This window comes from Rattus norvegicus, chromosome 8 (genome assembly GCF_021556685.1).
Source record: "Rattus norvegicus strain SHRSP/BbbUtx chromosome 8, alternate assembly SHRSP_T2T, whole genome shotgun sequence".
Lineage (NCBI taxonomy): Eukaryota > Metazoa > Chordata > Mammalia > Rodentia > Muridae > Rattus > Rattus norvegicus.
In genome coordinates, this window is record NC_141541.1 from 49,818,425 (window position 1) to 49,825,912 (window position 7,488).

The following is a 7,488-nucleotide window of genomic DNA, read 5'->3' on the forward strand; positions in this document are numbered from 1 at the left end:
ACAAAAGTCAAGGATGGCTTGTGGAACACAAAATGATACACAGGAGAAACTTGGCAACCGGAAAAGGACTGTGAAAAATGCGAAGGCACAAGTTTTAATGGGAATTATGCCTCTTAAAGAGGAGCACCTCTAACTGATACGCTTGGATGACTGCCAAAGAAGACATTTAGCCAAAGATGAGCAAGTTCCATTTCTTGTTATATCTCATTTTATAAACTATGGAGGCCAAATCCCATGGAGGAGTGATGAACCTGTTCAAATTCTCAGTGCCTTCTGGTTCCTCCTTGGCAGTATTAAGCTCAACTGTACCCAAGTTCAGAGGTCAAAAGATATACTTGTATGACAATTTTTACCCAAACTTGTAAGTGGTTATATTATATGTCTACTTATTTTACCTTAGTTTTGAAACATTAGACCTGACAAGCACGCATTTACTCACAGATTACATATAAAGATGTGTCAAAAGCTAAGTACCAGATCAGGGCTGTAGCTCAGACGGAGGGGATCTCTTGCCTAGCACGTGAAGGCTCTGAGTTCACTCCCCAGAATCAGACAGCCAACAACACCAACAAAAAGCCATACACCATTAAAATAGCCTTCAGGTATACATCCTACTTGCATAGCGTCAGAGGTCTATGGCTTCTGGCTCTCCCGGAATTGCTCTGCCCAGTTGGGGAGTCCAATCAGCAGAACCCCTACAAATAGCCCACGATTCTACAGTGAGAATCTAAAATGTTGCCCAAAGCCCAAGCGTTAAAAACTTGTTCTCTGAGGTGGTTCTGTGGGGCACTGTATAAGAGGTGAGGTCTTCAGGTCGCTGATGGCATGTCTTCAACAGGGATATTAAGACGATAGCCTCGTTTCCTGCCTCTTTTTAAAATTTATTTATTTATTCATTTATTTATTTTCCATTCTGATCATGAGGTGAACAGCTTCTTTGGTTCTACTACCAGGTTCCAAATCATTACAACCCACCAGCCATGGGCTGAAACTTCCCAAACTGTAAGTTCAAGAGAATCTCATGATTTCCACCTGAGTGTTCAGGGGATGGTGTTTTGAAAGAAGGCAGTTGTCCTCCACTCTATAGCTAACAAGAAGGAGCTGTGATGACCATATCTGTCTCTGGCACTCTAGGCTCAACCAATCCTTCATGTTTTTGTGCTGAGACACAAGGCTGAGAACACACACAAAGTGAAATAGTTGGAAGCATTCGCCCTCACAGCCTCTTACTTGCCATGCCTTTCTCCTCCTTTTACTTTCCACATACAGCCATACTTTCTTCCCCTCAGAACTCCTCTGAACACCTTCCCACTATATTCTCTGTGCCTGGATGAGTCTCCAGGTCATATCACCCATCACATCTCATCTACCAGGTTTTGATGTCCGTGGATCCCTACAAAGAAATAATTGGGCATTTGCCTAGGAGTTTAGTGACCACTCTCTTCCTGAAATATGAAGGAAGGAGCTTAATATATGCGAGAGTGCTGGGGACTCCCTAGATTGTACACAAAGACATTTCCAAGGACTGTTTGGGAAAACCTCCCATCATATTCTAGCAATTGTTCGTATCTATTCAATGTCTAATGATTTCTTGTTCTTGACCTGGATCTGTTCTTTCTCTCCTTTTCTAGACACCAAGCTAATGAAATATAAGTTCCTTCTTATTGAAAAGCAGCAGTAAATACCTAGGGATAGCAAAGGCAATCAGTAGTTTTGTTAGTTCACCATATTGGGAGCAGTTGCTCACAGGTTCACAAGTTTTAGTGATATGGCCAGAATATCCTCCAAGGGAAAGTGCAAAGGAAAGACAATCAGATTTCCCTCTCCTCAAACATGGTCAAGCCTGTACCAATATATGGCATTCATAAACCACTGAAACTAAGCAATGATGCATCTTTGGATAGTCCTGTTAGATATCAGTAGATTGAGTAGACTTGCTCAAGAAAGGCATGATGTAATCATATTGTGCAGTATTCTTTCAGTTTGAAAAATGTACAGATGTCTATTTTAAAGACAAACAACTTAGATTTATGGACAAATTTATCATCATGAACGTGCCAGATCTTTTCTGGTCTCAAAGCTGAGCTGAGTCAGGCCTAGTTAGTACTTGGACAGGAGAAAAACATAACCCCCCATGAAGTCCCATGTTGACACAAATTTAATGGTTTTAGTTTAGTTTTGTTTTCAATACAAAGTCTCATGGGTCTCCACCCACCTTCAAATTTATTATGTATTCAAGAATGACCTTGGATTTTCTTTTAGTAAAAATTTTTCCTTACTCTTGACAAGTCATATGTACATATGTGTATAGACACACACACAGAGTAAAACATGGGAATGACCATATTTGCCCCCCATTTCCCTCTCTAACTCCTCTCAGGTATTTTTCAACATGGCCTCCCCCTAATGAAATTCATAGACCTTTCCCCCTGATAATTCACTAAGTCAAATTAGCATTGCTGATATATATGGGTGTGGTGTTCTATGCTGTCACATAGGAAATCTGCCAATGTTTACAGATTAAGAAAGAAAAGAAAGAAAAGAAGAAAGAGAGGGAGGGAGGGAAGGAGAGAGAGAGAGAGAGAGAGAGAGAGAGAGAGAGAGAGAGAGAGAGAGAGAGAGAGAGATTATTTATTCCCAGCATTTACCAACTGCCAACAGTTCCTCCATAAAAGTGCCATCTGGAGGGAATGTCTCCATCTATGTTAGAATTTTTGTTGGAGGGAATCTTGTGCAGGTAACTATAGCTGCTGTAAGTCCGTTAGTGCAATAGTCATGCCTAGTTCAGAAGCTCATGTTTCACAGCACTCCTCCCCACTCTCCTCCCCACCCTCCTTCCCACCCTCCTCCCCATCCTCCTCCCCATCCTCCAGTTCTTATATTCTTTCCACCTCTTGATCTACAATGCAGTCTGACATTGTTGGTAGGAGGTGGAATCAGGAAAGGAGTCTCATGTAGGGCCAAGCACTTAATTTAGTTTCTTCGCAGCCCTTTGACAGTCATACACCTGCCCACCGAGTACTGCCCCCTGGAGGAAGAAGCTTTGCTGACCAAGACTGTGAGCAGCCCAGATCTAAGAGTATAAATGTAAACATGGAGAAGAATATTTAGAAATAATCTAACAACACAACTGTAAGTGTGTTACCATGTGGGTTCTGGGAATTGAATCCAGGTCCACTGGAAGACCAGAAAGTGTTTTTAACCTCTGAACTCCAACTCCCCAACGTCATGGTTTTTAAAAAAGACTTATCGCCATAACAGAAAGCCTCAATTCTTTATAGATGTGGACTATTTGTAAATTACATAGAAACAAAGCTCAATAAATAACTATTAGAGTCACCATCATGAATTTGACGTCACATTACATATGACTCGATGTTTGAAAACTACTGGATCTTAGCCAGTATAGTTTAGACTATTTAAAGTTGGCCAAAAGGTGAGCACAGGTTGGTGAAAATATTCCATGCTTGCTCTGCTTCTCCATCCTAAGCTGTGAAGTTATTCTCTCTCCTGAATTCTTTCCAAGGCCAGTGCCTGAGAAGTCGCCATTTTGTCAGCACACACTGATATTTTTCTGTATTCGGTGCAGTGAACTGAATTCTGCTTCTGCCCTTTTCTCGATTCTTGGGAGGCGACCTGGTGCCCATTGGCTCTAAAGCAAGTGTGCCCATGGCACTGATGTTATTACATGGCAATGCTGTTAGAAGTTTATTCACATGCTTTAGAAGAAACCAGGGGGTAGAAACAAAATATGGGAACATCTTCATTAAGAAACAGTGGCTTTGCAAGGATAATTTTCACACATAATCCCTCCTATCAAGGGTATTCATACTCCTGTCTGACATCTACCACTCCAACATAATTCTATCTACTACATAAAGTGAGTTGAATTAGACCCCATGTCTATTCAGGCATAGTCAACTATGCTAGTGCGGGACTCCTATAGATGATGAAGAAAAATAAATAGCCTGGACATTTAGAGTCTCCCAGATGGAAATTAGACTTAAAAAAATTACAAACTTAGTTCACTTGGAATATTTTGCACTTGACACAAATGGGCAAGAGATAATTATGATCAAACCTTGTGAAGGCTGCTTTTATAGATGCTATAAAAGAAAACACACAAGCACAAACACATTGGCTTGCAAGAGAGCAGGATGATATAATGGCCTATTTCATCTGTAATTTTAGCAATTATTATAAATGATGAATAAAATCTAACTGAAAGTACTCTTTTATTATCTTCCCAATGTGGCATGATCCAAAGGTTGATCCTGAAATAGAAGAGCCTCCTTAGAAGTACCAGGAACTGGAACAAAACTGTAGGTCTGGACTTTGACCTTAAGCTCTTAAAGAGAATATTGCTCATTACTCCCCTGGGAACAGAGGAGATTCTACACTGAGATCATCTGGCACTAAAGGAGTCATGCAGATAACTCCTAAGATCAAAGGAACCTACCCCAAAATTCAAGTTCCACCAGGGGCTGCTGGGGTACCGGGTTGGCAGTACTAAACTGTGCACCAAAGACCTCCTACCTACAAAAGCTGTGCCAAGGTCCACCTGCTGATGTTCATGACAAGGAAGCAGGTGATCCCATCACTTCATTGAGGTCACAGAGTAGAGCCAGACACAAATCATTCTAAAAAAAAATGCTCAAACTCATATCAAGTACTTGAAAGCTAGCACGGCAAGTGCTGTGTGAACCATCTGTCAGATTAGCTGGTATCTAGTTAGGGTGATCAGAAGTTAGATTCTTTCTAACAGAATGATGTCTCTATGAAGCTCTCTTAATGGTCTAGCATCTTGGGAATGCATTGAGCTACCCTTGACTGAGACTGTTTATGACAATTGCCCTATAGGAATGTGTACTCAAAAGGAAGCTTACTTCTGATACTACCTGATTGAGACAAGAAGGCATCGCCTAATAGCTCCTGCCCATCTTTAGGGGTGCTCTAGGTACTGTAGACTCGCCAGCCACCCAGATAGCCTGTCATTGCCTTCAGCCAGTGTACACCGCAGGCAGACTGGCAGATCCAAGCATCCATTCCCGAATAGGAGTGTGCAGCTGAAAGGAAGTGTTGATAGCTTTCACGCCTTTGACAGGAACACACAGTATCTACTGGAGAACACCTAATCATCTTCCTCTGTCAAACCCAAACTGCCCTCCTTTAAGAGTCAATTGGCTTCCTAGCCAGATTGGTGCTGCTCTGTGTAGTTGTGAAGACCATCGGCAGTGGCCAGCAACCAGGTAATGCACCATTCAATTTGGAAAACAAAAGAAACGTCTTAATGCAAATATTCACTGTACACCTGTGAAAACGCCCTGAGTGAAATTACTTGAGGCTCAGAGGCTATAACTTAGCAATTGCTTTGCCCGGCTGGAACAACATGGCAGATGGAAATATGGTATGTTTGGGAACTGAAAAAGGCAACTTTGTTCAGGCTTTCAATATTTATCGCCCAGGAATCAGCTGTTGCTATACTTTGGTAATGGGGGTCCCCAGCCTGCAGAGATCTTAGCTAACAACATGGCTGGAAGGAGTCAAATCTCCAGAGCGCCAGTGTATCTTCTGAATGGACTAAGTAAGGCATGAGGCGTGTTTCTTTACCCAGCCCCACCCCTTCCTTTTCAGATGGATAGTACCTTGGTCCCCACACTGCTGTTTCCAGATGGCTGCCATCAGAGCATCCACCTCGAGCCTATGGCCTTAGCTTTTTTTTTTTTTTTTTTTTTTGAATGGATACAGAGAAAGATTTCTACTTACCGAGATACTCTTGTGATGGAAAGGAAAGACGCTGGGCTCCAAGTTGCACTTTGATAATTAGATGAGTCTTGACTCCATATGATGCCAGTGTATTTGATCAAAGCCCAAAATGCTACCTAGAGAGTGCTCAAAGCAAGTCAAAGTAGCAGTTCGTCCCACGCTTTGATTTCGGAACATGTGTGTGTCCGAATGGCTGACTGTTCACTGAGTCACAACCTTACCTTCTGTGCTTATGTAATTACACAGTGCTCCCTACCTTCCTTTCTTCCTATTCGACTGCAGACACACAACCAAGCTTTGGCCAGAGGAATTCTACCAAAAGCCACAGGCTCACTTCAATGCCCCAGAGCAGAGCTGTCACTTAAGAGCTAGCTCCTCCTTCCGTTGCCTTCGGGGAGATGGAGGATGGCAGTTTTAGAAGCTAGGTACTGAAGGTAGAGAAGAAATTGGGTCCTTGATTCACAGCCTGGAAGGGAATGAGCCATCATTCAGGAGCACCTGGGTCAGACTAAGAGAAAAGAAGTCTTCTTTCTTGTTAGAACAATGAATACAGTTTGGGGCTTATTTGTTACAGCAGCAAACACTATAGCAGTGTGTCCAGTAGCCATAAAGAAGATGAAGGGTGCTTTCTCAAGCTTCCCCTGGACTTCAGAATACTGTTCACATTGACGTGTTTATCATCCGAAGAGACAAAATGTGGACCAAATCTTTACAAACCCAAATATAGCTTACTATTTTGATTGCGTGATTCGAAATCATCCCACATTGGAGGATTTTTTTTAGAACTTTGAAAGGTAAATGCACGCAATGAAAGTCTCCAGAGTCCAAAAGTAAGGACTAGCAGGAAGGTGATAGGCTAGCTGTACACATGGATTCAATTTGTTGGTATTGCTTTTGAAATTTTATTTATACAAAATACATATTTAATTTCTAATCTGTAGGATTTATGTAGGCCACAGTAAGTTCAAGAGTGTGCATAAGTACTTTCTAATTGAACAGTGCATTATGAAGGGAAGGAAGAGGAGAGCTTTGACAGACGCAACCCTGACATTTCAGTGAGAAGAACCATCTCTGGGTGTTGGTTTATTCGAATAACAACGAATGAACTTCACGTGTGCGTAGGCATTACACTTTCTGGTGAGCGCACTTACAAATATTGGGTCAATAATTCTCCCACAGCGCAAGGGTTACTAGACTACTAACTCCTGTCCTCCAAACAAACTTACCCATATGCATCTATAATTTAGCGATACATCTCTTCCTACTCAAGTTAAAAAAATGATTTTCAAAATGTACAGGTTTTAATTAACCCCATCATCAAACCAATTTTACATGAAGTACTTAAACCATTATCAAATATACTTAATCTTTTTTCTGTGATCAAGAAAGGTAGTATAGAAATCGATCATCATATATTAACCCAATAGAGTTGATATTCACAGTATAGCCTTGCCTTGTATGTCTGTAAGCTATTTCCTTGGTTGACATAGAGCTACATAGGCCTCTACTCCAGATGCCCAACTCCTGCCTTAAGGGCACAGTGATTCCCCCATAGTTTGCTGTTCTGAGTAGAGAGAGTGGCTCTCTTATGACTCCCATTTTTCAGATATGTGAGAGAAACATGAGGTCAAGTACGTCATTGACTGATTCGTTTTATTCTCAGGAAGAAAGGGCAGACTTGAGGTCATTGGCAAAGCCCCTTCTTGAAGGTCTAATTATTAA